Below are 17,877 nucleotides of genomic sequence, written 5' to 3'. Positions count from 1 at the left end.
GTATTCTAATCCAGAAACAGCCTCTGCGCTGTGTCTATAATACACACGTGGTACTGGGAGTGGTAGAGGGATCCTTGTAGAAATCTCTAAAAGAATTCCTAGATTTGCCCCTGGAGAAATTATTGAAGAAATCCCATGAAGAGTCACTGAAAGAGTTTTGAAAAAGGTTCCTGAATCACTACAGAAATCACTGTAATTCATAAAAGATTTCTTTAAAAAATTCTTGAGAAATCCCTAGAGGAATCAATGGAAAATATCCTGAAGGACTATATGTAGGAGTTCCTGCAGAACTCCTTAAAAATGTCCTGAGGAATGTCTAGAAGAATTTCTGAAGAAATCCAAGAGTTTCTGCAGAAATTTAAGGAAAAGAAATTCACGGAAGAATCCTTGGAGAAATACCAGCAGTAGTCTTGGGACTTCCTCTCTAAAGGACTTCTGGTGGAATATCAATAGAAAATTCTGGAGGAAACCATGGAAAGAAATCCATGGTGAAATCTTTATTAAGATAAAATTCCGCGATAAATCCTAGGAGGAATCCATAGAGATTCTTCGGAGGAAAAACCCGTGAATGAATACCAGTAGAAATGCTAGCGGGGATTTTCGGCTTCCAGTCTCTGTGTGATCATAAACGGATATCTGATTACATAGAGATTGGAAGCAGAAAATCCCCGCTAGCGTAATACCAATCACAGTCGATCCCCTTATACCAGAAGAAATTCCTGATGCAATCCCAACAATAATTTCTGAAGCATTTTTTGTTAAAACTCCTCGGGAAGAATCTGAAGAAGAAATTTCTGAAGATATCCCAGGAGAAATGAAGGAGTCCCAGACGAAATTCTAGGAGAAATACCCAGCAATATCAAGAGGAATTCATTGGTTCTGGTTCATTTGGTCGAACGCCGAATGCCGCTTGGCCGAAAAATGAATGATGAACTTAAGTAGCCATGCCAATGTCCGCCGTCTAAGTATAACTCTAAAGAACAGCCATTGATTTAAGGAAGGGAAAATATTAGCAGTTTTAACGCCATCTAATTCCTGAATATCAAAACTATAAAGAATAGCCTATGATTAAAAGTAGGAAATACTTCTGATGATCATATTGGCAGTATCTCTGGAGCATTTGCAAATCAGGGCATTTTTCAAAGAACGCATTGGATGGATTCCTTCGGATATTACTTCTGGGAATCCTCCAGAATTTTCAAGGGAAAATTCTGGAGGATTCCCAGAAGTAATATCCGAAGGAATCCAGCCAATGCGTTCTATGAAAAATGCCTTGATTTGCGTCTGTTTTCAAAGGATGCCGTATATCATTCATTGCATCAAATTTTTCATTCATTTTTCGCTGAAACAAAATTTAAAATAGTTTGGCCCTTTTTAAATATAACGCGAGATTTGTTTGTTACGTAATTTGTATATGATGTCAAAATATATCAACTGCTGTTAAGATTGATTGTGAAATGGTAATGTCTAGTGTAAAACACTTTAGTGTTAAACATAATCGGCCTAGAAATCGGGCAGGGGGACCTATTTTGGGCACTTGCTGCTATAACTCAGTTAATTTTGAACCGATTGACTTCATTTTTGGAACACGATCAGGTACGTACAGTATCGAATTAATTGAAGTCAATCGATTCAAAATTAACTGAGTTATAGCAGCAAGTGCCCAAAATAGGTCCCCCTGCCATAGTTCCGGACCCTATTATAATACAAATACTAAATAATTTCAAATTTATGCATTACAATATAAAAATAAATCTATAAAAATTCTCCGGATATTCGAGTCTAAAATTCCGGATAATCGAACCCCGGATAATCGAGTCTCCGGATAATCGAGTCCGACCTGTATTCCATTATATGGGGTTTGACAGCAAGAACACTCATTCCACTGAGCCACTCTTGCCGTTCGTCACAAATACAGTCAAATACATCTGTCACTTCGCGAAACCCACGTGCTTTTGTTTTTGGCGGGAACACTTTATCTTTTGTTTTGCCTTGCGACTGTCATGCGGCGGTATGCCTTGCGAGCGTACGACCGCCGCAGGACTCTAATAAAAGATAATCGCGACAATAAAGTAACTCGCATAATATGATTGATTACGTCGCAATGTGTACTATCATCGATAAAGCAAAAGATATCGTTTCAACTCACATAGCGCTATCTTTCTTCCGTCAATGCACGCATATCGCCTCCGCTTTTGCATGTATACGGCAAATTCGCAGCGTTTTATGCGATGAAACTTTTACGCTTAGTTGCACGTATGAGATGGCCGTAAACTTCGTTTTACGTGTGAATTGGTTGTCTGGGTTCTTTTATTTCTGAGTGTAAATAGCGATAGAGTGAGTTATCGATGAGGCTGTTTTTCATAATAAGCCCCGAATTTTCGCACAAAATGTATTAATTTTAGAGCTTTATCGTATTCGGAAATATCAAAGGATCAATGTGCATTTACTCACGAATACCGTTACCGATAGATACCTCGCGATGCTAATGGGAATCAAACGATTTTGGTGGTTTCTGTGTCGTTCACTCGTTTTCCTACACTGGAAGACGGCTTGCGGTAATGACCAGCACACAAATGTTTTTAAATTTACCAGGGAAAAACGTGATCATCAAACATTAAACGCTTCTTGTGTGCATTTTGTTTCCTCTCATATCAATCGGTTCGATAGCCGAGTTGTAGCGTGCAAGCCTGGTGATCTTAAGGTTCTTGGTACGAATCCGGTTGCCAACAGAAACTTTTTTTTAATTATAAATCGGGTCCATGGTAAAATTGAAAACATTAATCAGTTGAATTGAAACGAAATGCAGTCTGCACAAATTTAGTGGCGTTGTGTATTTAAATTGACTCTCAGAATAGTAATTTTAACCGCATGCCGCCTTTCAGTGTATAGTATGTTATTGACGAGGATAATATACACACAAAAAAAAAAGAGCGTCAACCATTCGTTGCTGAGTGGCTCTCACTGCGAAATGTGAAGCAAAGAGAATTTCAGGAATCTTTTTCGATAAAGATAACTTATTTTGTGAAAGGTATTTTTTTGTGTTGTGCGTATTGTACGTTATCTTATATTGTTAATAATGTTAAGCCTAATTGAAAACAAAAACAATGTAAATTGTGTAAACAAACAAATGTTTCAGATATGAAACAGGTTTAATAATGAGAATGCCGTAACTAGTTTGTTATATTATTTCTTGTGCTGTTTTCCTAGCTGTATAGCGTACCATCATCAGTAGGTTGGCTCCAGAGGCACGTTCTCCTTCATTTGGGAAATTTGTTCCATCATCATGAACACGATCCTATTCATCATTTACCTGAGGGAGAAGGGAAGGTAAAAAGGATAGGACAGGGAAAAGGACAGGTAAAGGAATAGGATCGGTATACACCAAAACCTCCATTTAGGTAATGAGTCAGGACTGCCTAAATAGAATTTTTACCTAAATGGATTCATTACCTAAATAGATTCAGTTTTTTACCTAAATGGAATACAAGGTTGCCAAGAAGTTTAAGAAAGGAGAGTTTCTAGGAGATTTAAAGGAGGTCATGCGGAGTTTCAGATGCCTTTCAAAGAGTTTCAGGGGGGATGGGTTTCAGGGGCGTTTTCGGGGGTTTTGGAGGGTCTTAGATCAGAATTTTCATTCAAATGGCTAGCTGGGCACGAAACACGAAAAACCCTGCAAAATTCCGCCAGACTGAAAAAAATAGAATGTCGGGTCAATTTTTATCGTATGTTGGGCCATTGTTGGACCAACATCGAACAACTGTTGGGTCTATGTTGGGTTTGGTGGCCAAAATAAAAACAGGTGAATGATAGGTTGATGTCAGGTTTGACGTCATCAATGCTGGAGCTGATATCAATTGAATGATGGGAGGATGGTTGCTTATCTCAATGTCAGCTGTAAATGACGCTGGATACTGACACTTTTCAACACTGCTAGGAAGGGGGAGGGGTGTTTAGGGGGCATATCTCAACATTGCATCCCCCTCCCCTCCCCCCATATCCTCACGCTACTTCTTTCCCGTAAACCAACCTTATACCTAATCTTAAGTACTCCAACTGATCTGAACATAACTAAATTCTATTTAGGTAACGTTACCTAAATGGAGGGACCTAAATAGATTTTACCTAAATAAATCCTACCTAAATGGAGGTTTGAGTGTACACGCATAAGCGTCCCATAACGGGTTCACACAGCGTCCTGAAAAGGACACTGTAATAACGCATAAGCGTACCACAATGGTTAAATTACCATAGCGGGTCAAGAACAACAGAACATCCTGAACATCCAGGTTTCTGAAGCCCTGAATAGCCGTCTAGCGTACGTAATGAAGGAATAATAAGTTAGAAGCAGTGAGAGGCAGGTTTTATTTTATGCATTCTCATCCAGTGTTATTTATTTAGCGAGAACATTTAAGACTATAATGGAATCTGTAGAAGAAAATTAGGCTCCCGGAAGTCCAAAACCTTTCATGATACATCTATCCTGTCATGAAGTTATTGGGACACTTTCATATTGTAAAATGAAATTAACATTTTTTTTTCAGAAAAAAAAAATATTCCTGAGAGGAGGGTGGATGTGTGGAAAACCATAGCCACCCGCGTCGTTGTCAGTCGTCGCGTATCGTCAAAGTGCAAAGTGCGTGTGCATTCGCACAGCTCCCGCTTGCTCGCAGTTAATCTAAAGCGTACACCTACATACACTTTTGCCCAGTCTTCTTTATCCGAATATTTTAGAAATTCCTCCTGGAAATCCTCCAAAAATTCTGCCGGCAATCCTTCCAGAAATTTATCCAGGAATTCTTCCAGAAGATCTTCGAAATTTCACTGGAAATTCTTCCAGAAAACGTTTGTAGGATGCCTCAATAAATTCCTCTGGAAATTACTCCACAAATTACTCCGAGAAATCTTCAAGAAATTACTTCGGAAATTTTTCCAGAAATTCCGATGGTAAAAATTCCAATAAAACATCAGTGCATTCCTCCAGAAATTTATCCGGAAATTCCACCGTGAATTCCTCCAAAAATTTCTCGAGAGTGCCTCCAGAAATTCTGTCGAGAAATTCCTCAGGAAAATCTTCAAGATAGTATTCCGGAATACTAATCCACAAAGGAATTCATGGAGATAATCTCAAAACTTTTCCCGTAGAAAGACTCGAAAGAATTCCTAGAGGAATACCCGAAGGAATTCCTGGAGGAATTATCAAAGAAGCTCTTGTAGGAATTGTCTACCAAGTTTCTGGAGGAATCCCCAAAGACATTTATTCAAGACACTTCAAAATGCATTCCTAGAGGACAAATGCACAAAGGATTTCCTAGAGAAATCAACAGAAGAATTTCCGGAGGAATGCCAGAAGAAAGTCCTGGAAAATCGCTGAAGAAATTCCAGAAGGAATTCCTGGAAGGAGTTTCTAGAAGGATCCTCTTAAGAATGTTGAAGAAATCTCCGCATGAATTCCTGGATGAATCCTTGAAGGAATGACGTTTATGGAGAAATCAATGAAGGTATCCCCGAACTTATTGCTGGCGGATTTTTGAAAGATCTCTTGAAGGTATTCTGGAAGGAATTACTAGAGGAGTCCTTGAAGGAAATTCTTAGGGGTATTTTCGACGAAATTCCTTATGGAATCCGCAAAGTATGGGACCCTGATGGTATCCTCTGAAAATCCCATGAAGCATTCGTGAAGAAATTCCTAGAGGCATCGCTGAAGCCATTCCCGAATAAAATACTCGGAATAATTGCTACAGGAATTTGTAAAGGAATCCGAAGAATCAAAAAAAAAATCCTGCAGTAATCCACGACGAAATTCCCAAAGGTGTTCTTGGTGAAAACCACGAGAAAATTTCTGGAGTTTCTGAGGCAACTCCTGGAAGAATCCCCGTAGAAATTTCTGCGGGAACCATCGAAGGTATTGGTGGACATCTCCGAAAAAAGACACGAGGAAAATTTATAGAAAGCGTGTAGAACTTTTGAAGGAAATTCATAGAGTTTAAAACAAAAAATGTTCCCTGTGAAATTCTCTTGAATTTTTAACGGGAAATTCTCAGAAATCTCTACGACTCATAGGGCTAATGAAGAATTTAATTTTTGCTTCTATATCATAAAACCAAATTAATTCGATTGAGTGTTATGAGTTTTTTTTTGTACCGTTTAATACCACTTTATGATGTTTGACAGATATGTGTATTTCGACCACCAGCTGCAATCTTCTTCAGTGTCAGAGCATAAGTGGGCAGAATTTAAGGGTACAAAAACTTCTTATTCTCAATCAAAAAGGTTTTTCTGCTTCGAAAGGGGTTCGAAAAGTCGGTATAAGACCTATATTGTAATTTTTTTCACCCATTCCAATAGAAGTTCAAAACATCCAACAGTTCCTTTCAATAACGATAACAAAACCTTATTGGATCATCCGGTTATTGGTATATACTTATGGTAGGTAGAGAACATTTTAATAATCGTCAGAAGGTTATTGAGTATAATTTTCGCTAATAAAATAAGGTTTTCCTGACACTACGGAGTTTTCCTACATTTAAGCACCAGCAACACCACGCTGGTGCTGTTGACGTCAAGTGAACTTTTCCCAGCGTGTTCAGAATTCAACAGCGCGACTACTGCAGGGTTAAAAACTATACCATTTTTTGATACAAGTATATATTCTTTCCACTTAATATTTCACCAACCGAATCGAGAAAATGCACTGTGTAACCCGTCTTCCAGAACTCCTATTTTCTTCACCTTCAACTGCTGGAATCTATCCCAACACAACCGTGCTTTTGTCACTGCACCGCTCTTGTGGCGGGATGTCCACTACTCTTCTTCCGTGCCAGATATAACCAACTTCCGCCGATATATATTTTTCCCAGTCAACTATCCATTATCATCCACCCAACGAGGAAAAAAGGTGAACACGGTGACGGGCTTTCACGCTCGCTACACCACACATCCTTCCGGCGCGGTGGCTGCGGCGGCCGGGGGACAATCCCGTTGGTCGTGCCCAGGCTAGGCTAACGACGAACCACAATCGCTCTAGCCTCCTCCTGTTTCCATCAGATGGGAAAGGGTTCGAGATCGCACACTACCCGAACCAACCAAGAACCGACACCAACCGCTTTTGGGGAGGGGGTGGGAAAATTCCCACCACACCCAGTCGACCCGACTCGCCGAGTCCCCGACAAGAAATTCCTTTATTTCTGCACTGTGCGCCACTCAATCAATGGTCCAATTCGGTGCAACTGGGTTTTCCACGGAACTGGCTGCTCGTTCGTGGCAGCCAGCAGTGGGATGCGCGGTGGGTGGAAAACTGCACACACAGGCACTGCCACAGTGTGGCACTACTGACTGACTGACTGACTAACTGACCGAGCGACCGAGCGACGTGGCGTCTGTTTCGCGATTTTGCTTCCGCTACTTCAGAGATCCCGACCGAGACTGAGGCTTCGTTCGTTCGTTTGCTGCCAATCCAGTTGGTTCAGTTTGCTGCTGCGGGAGGAAACCTGTTATCGTTTGTTGTTTGTGGGCTCTGCTCTGCTGGATGGTGCTAAATGGCCTAATGGGGGATGTTCTCACTCTCACGAGGACGCGCGGAAGCTGTCTCCTGATGTCCTGATGCGTGGCACGGAGAGCGAGAAGAAAATGGGAAAAGGAGTCCTTGCGTTCGTGTGAGAGTGCGGGATAATCGAGCAAGAGAAAATAATTGCAGAAGGTTTGCGTGTTGGGAAGAAGGAAATCGATGGAAAATGGTTGTCTGGCGTTACAGTATTTATCCGAGATGGATAAACGAGAAGGAAAAGCTAGTTGATACATCGGACACCAGGGACCAGGGATGATTTGGTCCAAGTATTTGCTATTATCCAGGAATTGAGCTTTTCCTCTAGTACCTCTAGAAATCTTCTGGGAAAAAATGGTCAAGTACTAGTATTCATTGAAACATTTATATGATGTAATAGATCATAGGAACAGAGGAATCAGAGTGATGAATCTAAAATTTAATTGAGTTGGGTGTTATTTCCAAATTTTAAAATGTTTAATAATAATAAATTTACAATTCAAGTTTGTTTGCTTTTTTGTGGACGGGCTTCAGGGCTTGGTGGTCTAGTGGCTACCGCTTCTAATTCATAAGCAGAAAGTCCTGGGTTCAATCCCTGGCCCATCCCTTTCCTTCATTCATTTATTTAGTTAACATCAAATTCATGATAATACTGAATCAATAATTTGCTGCCATAATACTCGATTTGCAGCTGCAGCACTCCAACCTCGGTCGCGCCCAACACTCGCCAGATCACGCTCCACCTGGTCCGCCTATCGTGCTCTCTGCGCTCCACGCCTTCTTGTACCAACCAGATGGTTAGCAAACACCAACTTTGCAGGGTTGTTGTCCGGCATTCTTGCAACATGCCCTGCCCACCGTATCCTTCCGGCTTTGGCCACCTTCTGGATGCTGGGTTCGCCGTAAAGTGCAGCGAGCTCGTGGTTCATCCTTCTCCGCCACACACCGTTCTCCTGCACACCGCCGAAGATCGTTCTTAGCACGCGTCGCTCGAAAACTCCGAGTGCTTGTAGGTCCTCCTCGAGCATGGTCCATGTCTCGTGTTCGTAGAGAACCACCGGTCTTATTAACGTCTTGTACATGATACATTTGGTGCGGGGGTGAATCTTTTTTGACCGCAGTTTCTTCTGGAGCCCATACTAGGCACGACTTCCACTGATGATGCGCCTTCGTAATTCACGGCTCACGTTATTGTCAGCCGTTAGCAAGGAACCGAGGTAGACGAATTCTTCTACCACCTCGAAAGTATCCCCGTCTAACGTAACATTGCTGCCAAGGGCTGTCCTGTCTCGCTCAGTCCCACCTACCAGCATGTACTTTGTCTTAGGCGCATTCACCACCAGTCCGACCTTTGCTGCTTCACGTTTCAGGCGGGTGTACAGTTCTGCCACCGTTCCAAATGTTCTAGCAATAATATCCATGTCATCCGCAAAACAGACAAATTGGCCGGATTTCGTGAAGATTGTACCCCGGCTGTTGAGCCCGGCTCGTAGCATAAATCCTTCCAGGGCGATGTTGTATAGTTGGCAGGAAAGTCCATTACCTTGTCGCAGTCCCCGGCGAGATTCGAATGAACTGGATAGTTCACCCGAAACCCTTAAGCAGTTTTGCACACCGTCCATCATTGCTTTTATCAGTCTAGTCAGCTTCCCAGGAAGCCGTTTTCGTCCATGATTCTCCATAACTCCGCGCGGTCGATACTGTCGTATACCGCTTTAAAATCGATGAACAGGTGATGCGTTGGGACCTGGTATTCACGGCATTTCTGGAGGATTTGCCGTACGGTAAAGATCTGGACCGTTGTCGACCGGCCGTCGATGAAACCGGCTTAGTAACTTTCCACGAACTCATTTACTTTAGGTGAAAGACGACGGAAGATGATCTGGGATAGCACTTTGTAGGCGGCATTCAAAATGGTGATCGCTCGAAAGTTCTCACACATTAATTTGTCGCCTTTTTTGTGGATGGAACAAATTATCCCTTTCTTCCACTCCTCCGATAGCTGTTCAGTTTCCCAGATCTTGACTACTAACTTGTGCAGACAGGTGGCCAACTTTTCCGGGCCCATCTTGATGAGTTCTGCTGCGATACCGTCCTTACCAGCCGCTCTGTTGTTTTTGAGCTGGTGGATGGCATCCTTAACTTCCCTCAGCGTGGAAGTTGGTTCGTTCCCGTCCTCTGCTGCACCAACATAGTCATTTCCTCCGCTGCCTTGGTCCTCCGTGTCTACATTCTCTTCGCCATTCAGGTGCTCCTCGAAGTGCTGCTTCCACCTTTCGATCACCTCACGTTTGTCCGTCAGGAGGCTCCCATTTCCTCCCAGTTCCATTTCCTCGCACTCCGCTTCTTCCAGGCGGCGTTTTTTCTCCCAGAAGAGACGGGTCTGCTGTTTCCGCTTCTGTCTGTATCGCTCCACATTCTGTCGGGTTCCATGCTGCAGCATTACCGCCCGCGCTGCATCCTTCTCCTCCAGAACCGCTATGCACTCCTCGTCGAACCAATCGTTTCGTCGACTCCGTTCTACGTACCCGATAGTGCTCTCGGCTGCGTTGTTGATGGCTGCTTTGACTGTACTCCAGCAGTCCTCTAGGGTGCCCACATCGAGCACACCCTCGTTCGGCAACGCTGCCTCGAGATTCTGCGCGTATGCAGTGGCGACATCCGGTTGCTTCAGTCGCTCTAGACCGTACCGGGGCGGCCGCCGGTACTGTACATTGTTAATAACGGAGAGTTTTGGGCGCAGTTTAACCATCACCAGGTAGTGATCAGAGTCGATATTAGCGCCACGATAGGTCCTGACGCCGATAATGTCGGAGAAGTGTCGTCCATCAATCAGAACGTGGTCGATTTGCGATTCCGTTTGTTGTGGTGATCTCCAGGTGTAACGATACGGGAGGCTGTGCTGGAAGAAGGTGCTACGAATGGCCATGTTCTTGGAGGCGGCGAAATCGATGAGGCGTAGACCATTTTCGTTCGTCAGAACTTTCCAATCGTCGGTCTGAATTCCTCCTCCTGGCCTAACTGAGCGTTTAGATCCCCTATAATGATCTTGACATCGTACTCGCGTTCGAGCTGCGCGTAAAATTCGTCTTTATCATCATCAGTGCTTCCGGAGTGAGGGCTGTGCACGTTTATTATGCTAATGTTGAAGAATCGGCCCTTGATCCTCAACCTGCACATTTTTTCGTCGATCGGCCACCAACCGATCACGCGCCTCTGCATGTCGCCCATCACTATAAAAGCTGTTCCCAGCTCACGTGTGTTGCCGCAACTCTGGTAGATATTATGATAACCTCTAAACGTTCGTACCATAGATCCCGTCCAACATGCCTCCTGCAGCGCTACGATACCGAACCCGCGGTCCTTCAGTATATCGGCGAGTATGCGGGTGCTCCCGATGAAGTTGAGAGATCTGCAGTTCCACGTACACACCAAACGCTTTCAGCAATATTTTGCTGAATTTTGCCGAGCTGAAGGGTTCAGCAAAATTTTTTGCTGAACTTTCGGCAAAGTTTGCTGAATTTTAGCAAAACGTTACTGGTGATCAGCAGAGTTTACTGAACAAATCAGCAAAATTTTGCTGAATTTCAGCAAAATGTTTACTGAAACCTTCAGCTCGGCAAAATTCAGCAAAATTTTGCTGAAACCCTCAATCGATTTTTGGTGTGTACCGAGCTTCCAATTGCATGTACATTTTCGTCGCTGTGGTCGTCGCCATTGGTATCGGTTCGCATTGTGTTTTTTTTTGTGTGCGTGTTTTTGTTTGTAATTTTATTATTTTACTTTTATTGTAACAACGATAGGGAAATAAGTTAGGTTAAGTTATATATACATACTGTGTTGTCTGTTGATGTCATACAATAAATAAATAAATAAATAAATTCTTCTCTTGTTGATTTTCCGGTGCTAGTTTTTTACGGCTGGCTCGCAGGGCCTGACACCAACCCACTAACCCAAGGAGCTGGGCTTACCTTCCCGGAAGCTACGGGCTCTGCATTGGCATTTCCTCCAACTACAGTGCTAAATAGCTAGGCTCAAGCGCCAGTCTTCGCCGGGGGTGGTGTTTTTAATGGGCACCAGGAGATAATATTTTACCTGAGCTTCCACCCCCTTTGTGCCTCCATACATGATAGAAATTTCTCCACCACAAGAAGAAACCGTGTACAAATTTGTATGGCCTCATATATGTAGAAAAAGTAGTTTCTTTAGAAAATCTTCCCCAGACTCCTTCAGAAATTCGTACAAAGATTCCTTCAGAAATTTATCCAGAGATACTTTTAGAAATTTCCCTAGGAATCCCTTCAAAAATTCCCCATAAGATTTGTCCATAAATTTCTGCAAAACTTTCTCCGAGAATTCTTTTAGGTAAGTTTCTATGGGCTTCTTCTAAAACTCCACTAGGAATTGCTTCAGAAAATAATCTAGGGATTGGTTTGAAAAAAAAAGAACATAAGATTTTTTCCAGGGATTTCTTTAGGTATTTTTATGAAAGTCCCCCAGAGATTTGCTCAAGGGTTACCTTTGAAGGAATTTTCAGTTGAGTGTTGAATGTTGTTAAAAAAATTCTTGTTCAAAAATTTCTTGAAAAATTCATCCAGAAATACCTCATGAAACTTTTGTATTATTACTATTGCTTTCAGTGATTCAGGTAGGAACTCCTTCAGAGATTCCTGCAAGATTTCTTCCATGTATTCCTCCATGTATTAACCCAAAAATTTATCAGGCATTTCCTCATTTTCAATAATGCCCCTACGAATTCTTAAAGAAATGTTATATACCGTCCCTACACGGTAATGGGTCACACACAGTAACGGATCACTTTGATGTTTAAAGTCGAATATCTTGCTCAAAACATATATTTCGGCACGAAATTCATTTTTGTAGCATGATCCTATTTGTTTTCTGAGATAAAAAGTGATTTTCAAGAGCTTAATCTGAAAATCAAATGTATTATATTGCAACGATAGAGTTGTCTTCTCATAACTGCCAGAAAATGACCGAATTCCACAAGAAGCTACTCATGCAGTGATAAACTCTGAAAGTGTCGAAATTCATCGGTTTTTTTATAAAAACTGCTCGTATACCTCGGAAAAGGTATGCTTAATACCTATATTCCTAATACCTATGCTCTAAGAGCAAGTTTACCGGGGGCTACTATCTGGGCGAGTAAAATGATTGCCCACAGAGTTGTCATTTTAGTTTAGTTACTCATTTCCACACCGGTCGCTACTATATTTAGTTACCGGATTGCGTACCGATCGTTGCCAAATACTGTTGCGGTATAAACAAAATATTTGGAAACCTATTTTGGAAGAATTTCTTCTGGGATTCCCCAGGAATTCCCTTGAGATTCTGGCATGAAATTTTACTGAGTATCCTCGAGCAATACGTAATAGGATTTCCCCAGGAATTTCAGTTTTCCCCAGGCATCTTTTCCGGGATTTTACCTAAAATTTCTACTGGGATTTCTTATTCCTTTCGGGATTCCTCCTTGAATTTCTCCGTGGATTCTTCCAAGAGTTCCTCAGGGGATTCCTCACGAAATTCTTCCGGGGATTACTTCAGGAATTCTTCCGATGATTCCTAAAGGAATTCCTCCCAGGATCCTTCCAGGAATTCCTCCGGAGATTCCCCCAGGAATTTCTCCGGGATTCCCCCAAGAATTCCTCCGGGAATTACTTCAAGTATTCCTCCGGGAATTCCTCCGGGGATTCCTCCAGGAATTCCTCCAGAGATTCCCCCAGGAATTCCTCCGGGAATTCCTCCAGGAATACCTCCGGGAATTCCTCCAGGAATACCTCCGGGAATTCCTTCAGGAATTCTTCCGGGAATTCCTCCGAGTAATTTCTCCGGGAATTCCTCCAGGAATTCCTCCGGGAATTCTTCCTAGGATTCCTCCAGGAATTTCTCCGAGGATTCCTCCGGGAATTCCCCCGAGGATTCTTCAGAAAATTCCTCCGAGGATTCCTCCGGAAATTTCTCCGAGTAATTCCTGCGGGAAATTCTCTGGGAATTCCTCCGAGGATTCCTCCAGGAATTTTCCTGAGGATTCCTCTAGGAATTCCTCCAGGAATTCCTCCGAGGATTCCTCCGGGAATTTTTCCAAGAATTTCTCCAGGAATTCCATTAGGAGTTTCTCCAGGAATTCCTCCGGGGGTTCATTCAGAAATTTATTCGGATGTTCGTTCAGCAAATTCCTCCGTGGGTTTTTTTTCCAGGAATTCCTCCGGGGATTCCTTCCGGCGATTCCCCGAGGATTGTTCCAGGTATTTCTCCAGGGATTTCTCACGGAAATTCCCACGGGAATTCCTCGGGATTTTACCTGAGGAATTTCTGAATGAATTTCTAGGGGAATCTTCGAAGGAATTCTAGGAGGAATCTCCACAGAAATTTTATATGAAATTCCCGGAGGAACTTCCGGATCAATCCCCAGGTAAATCCTTGAGCAATCCTGGAGGATTTTCTGCAATAATCCCTGTAAGAATAACCGGAAGAATTCCTGGAGAAATTTCCGGAGGAATTCCTGTATGAACTCTTGCAGGAATGCTAGAAGAAATTAAAGGAAGAATCGTAAAAGAACTCTAGAAATATTCCAAAAGGAATTTCTGAAGAAATTCTCGGAGGAGTTCCTTATGGAATCACAGGAGCAATAGCTACAGGACTCTCTGGAAGAATTCCTGGAGGAATTCCAAGAGAAATACCCGGACCGATTTCTAGATTAAACCTCCGGAGGAATGCCTGAAGAAATTCCCGAAGAAATTCCTGGAGGAAATCTTTGAAGAGTTTATTGAGGAATCCAAGGAGAAAATGCTGTAGGGTTCCCCGGAGGAATTCCTGAATGAGTCCCCGGAGAAATTCCTGGAGGAGCTCCCGGAGGAATTCCCGGGGGAATTCCTAGAGGAATCCTTGGATGAGTTTCTGGAGGAATTCCCGGAAGAATTCCTGGAGGAATTTCTGGAGGAATTCCCGGAGGAATTATTGGAGGAATTTTTGGAGGAATCCCCAGAGGAATTCCCGTAGGAATTTCAGGACTAATTCCTGGAAGAAACTCCGTAGGAATCCCTGGAGGAATTCCTGGAGGACTCCCAGGAGGAATTTTAGTCAGGATGGCCGTTTAACCTGTTCCGGGTGGACCAGTGATCTACACAGTTCCCGAACCATTATTCGCCGAAATCCCCTCGACGTGCAGAGCGAGATTTTCCGTTTCTCGCTCACGCCCCGGGAGACATCCCACAACAGTGACACTCATTTCTTCTGGCTTGTCCTCCAGTGGCACTTTCGGTGGTCGTACTCAGCCCTGCTTCGGCGGAGAGCTTCCACTCCTCCTCCTCTATGGTGGTGTCGTGCTTCCTTCGTAGAGGCTGTTCCTTCCGTTTTTGAGTGATATTTTCTTTTGTTTTTTCCAGCACTTCACTCACCCGAACACTGCGGCTGGTACTCCTGGACATTTTCGTTTGTGATATTCGCAGTAGATTTTCTCTAACTGCAAGTGTTTACAAAATTTGTTGCTTACCACTTGTGCGTTTTGTTCGAAACAAACAAATAAAAACAATACAGCACTTTTGACATTATATCTATGAAATAGCAATCGTTATCCGCGCAACTATCGGGCGCCTAAATTTGTGCGCTCGATGTTTCCCGAAAGCCTCGCTGCTATTTTACTAGCCCGGTTAGTAGCCCCCGATAAGGTATAGAGCTACGATACTGCGCTATGTAATTTAGTTTAGTCGCGCACCGGTAAAAGTGCTCTAGAGAAATATTCAATTTTGACGCAAAAATGACATGATTTTTGTTTATTTTATTTTTTATTGAATTTTGGAGGTAAAAAATACCACTAAGTGATCAATGAATCTGTACCCACGGTACGAATTTATCTGGAAACTTTGGAAAGATCTCTAGGATCTATGCTGAAGCTTATCTATTTGTTTATCGAAATATTCAGGATTTTTGAGAATTTCATTCACCAATTTTTCCAAGAATACTTCTATAAATTTTTCGAATAATTTCAATAAAGGATTTCCCTAGGAATTTTCTTTTAAATCCCTCAATATTTTTGTCTACGAATTTCACCACGGTTTTCCCGAACATTTTCTCCATGTAGTTCTAAAGAATGTCTTCCTAGGATTCCTTCAGAAATTTTCCTGGTATTTCTTCTAATATTCCCCCATAGATTCATTCAAAACTGCTTCCTAGAATTTCTAAATGGATTCTATTGAAGTTTTATTTAGAAATTTCTTCAGGGTTTCTTTAAGAAACTCCTGTTGGGATTCCTTCTGAAATTTCTTTGAGATTTGTTTTTCTCCAGAGACTTCCTCAAAATGCTAGAGATTTCTTCCGAAAATTTGACAAGGGATTTCTTAAAAACTTTTTACTTGTTGTTTTTTAGATATTCTCATAAAAACATCTTTTCAAATTATACAGGGATTGCTTCGGAAATTCTGCTCAGCGTTCGTTGGAGATTTTTTTTTGTGAAATTCCTTCAGTTATTTCTGCAAAAATTATGCAATTTTTTTGTGAAATTACTGGTGTTTAGATGCTCCTCCAGAAAGTTTTCCGAAATTCTTCCAAAACTTTCCTGAACATTACTAAAGAATTCCTTAAAGAAATCTCCAGGAAATGCTTGGAGTATCGTCTTGAGAAATCCCTTAAAAACTTCTGGAGATAACTTTGGCAACTCCTAGAAGAAATTCTTGAATTTTATGTAGGAATTCCCAAACAAAAATCCTTAAGCAATTTCTGAAGTTATCTCTGGTGGAATTACTGGATGAATGCCTTGGATAATATGTATCTACGAGAATATTAAAAAAAAAAACACTTTGAAATATCGGCTTTATTCTCAAAAAAAAAAATCATGAAAGTAAACATGCTTGGGAAACGCCTGGAGGGACATCTGGAAAAACTGTAGAGAAATTCCTGAAGGAATATTAAAAATATGTGCAAATCGCAAACTAAGGTACTGGTGGAATTTTTCTTTTATTCCCTCAATAAAAATCTGAGGGATCCCTGGAGAACTTTCTGAAGGAATCCATGGAAGAACTCCTGGAGAGAAGAAATTCTCAGAACAAAATTTTATACAATATTTGAAGGGATTTGTGCAATAAAGTCCCTAATCTTCTGCCTTGAAAATTTTCTGAAAGAAGTTCTGCAAAATCAATTACAAAAATTCTGGAGGATTTTTTTTTTAGAGAACCACTGAAGAAATAAAAAATGAATTTTTGGAAGACATCTTGGAAATAATTTCGTGTAAAACTGGAAAACCCTCTGCAAGTATTCATAGAGAAATTCCTTAAACAATTCCTTGCAAATCGCAAAAGAACAGATTGTGGAGTGATTTCTGCAGGAATTGTTAAGAACACCTTTGGAAGAATAACTCTGAAAGGAACCCTGACGGAAGGTAAAAAAAATCCAAAGCAATGCCTAGAGCAATGCCTGAAAGATCATTCAGAAGAACCTCTTGAGAATTTATAGAAAAGTTTCCGAACAAGTACCCGAAAAATTCCTAATGAAATGAGTAATACTTGCAGGTATTTCCAGAGAAATTCAAGTAATTATTTTTGAAAAAGTGCATGGAAGAATTTCTAAATTTTTGAAGGAAAATCAAAGAGGATTTTTTGAATGAATCTCCGAATATTTATAAAACAAATCTCCTGGAATTGCATCTTTTGAAGACACGTTTGGAGGAATTTCTGGAGAAATTTCTAGAAGAACTTTCTAACAAATTTGTTGAAGAGTATTCGACGAAATTCGAAAGAAATTCTCCCGGAAAAATTTCGAGAGGAATTCCTTCAGAAATGTTAGAAGAAATACATGAAGAAATACAAACATGAGCTTATGTAGCAATCCTTGAATAAATTTCCCTATAGTATGAAATCTCTATGGTCTTTTTAAGAAACCTGCCTATATGAATCTTTATTGGAGAATTGTCTCCAGGGGTTTCTTCTGTTTTTCAGAGGGAGCAATGCAGATATTACACTAGCTATTTGTCTGGAATTTCACGAAAGATTACTTTAAAAAAGCTTACATAGATTGTTTCTCAAATTCTTCCACAAATTTCTTCGGAAAACCTTTAGCTATTCTATATCAGAAATTTCATGAGATATTACTCCAGAAATCACCGTCCCTTAAGGAATCCAGGGAGAAATTTCTGAAGAAATTACTATAGGGAACCTGTAGACCAGTTTTAAAATGAATCTTTTGAGAAATTTCTCGAAAACTGCTGAAGAGGTGCCAATAAAAATTGCGGAATTTCTTGTAAGAATCTCTGGAAGGAACGAAATCCATGGACAGGGATGCATTTGAATGAACACTAAGAGAAATCTTTAGAGGAATCCTGT

General features: G+C 41.4%; 1 protein-coding gene across 8 annotated transcripts in view; it reads right to left on the bottom strand.

Moving 5' to 3' along the window:
- Positions 1-7,452, bottom strand: part of LOC109410157 (guanylate cyclase soluble subunit beta-1) — a 404,273-nt gene extending 396,821 nt beyond the window's left edge. For 2 of the 8 annotated variants that reach the window (XM_062844944.1, XM_062844943.1), the window contains exon 1: positions 6,678-7,449. The gene's annotated coding sequence lies outside the window, so the exon portion shown is untranslated. The other 6 variants (XM_062844940.1, XM_062844939.1, XM_029854717.2 and 3 more) reach the window with 6 other exon arrangements.
- Between the last annotated feature and the right edge of the window lie 10,425 nt (positions 7,453-17,877).

The sequence above is a fragment of the Aedes albopictus genome, chromosome 1 (genome assembly GCF_035046485.1).
Source record: "Aedes albopictus strain Foshan chromosome 1, AalbF5, whole genome shotgun sequence".
Lineage (NCBI taxonomy): Eukaryota > Metazoa > Arthropoda > Insecta > Diptera > Culicidae > Aedes > Aedes albopictus.
This window is presented reverse-complemented; position numbering and strand designations above follow the sequence as displayed.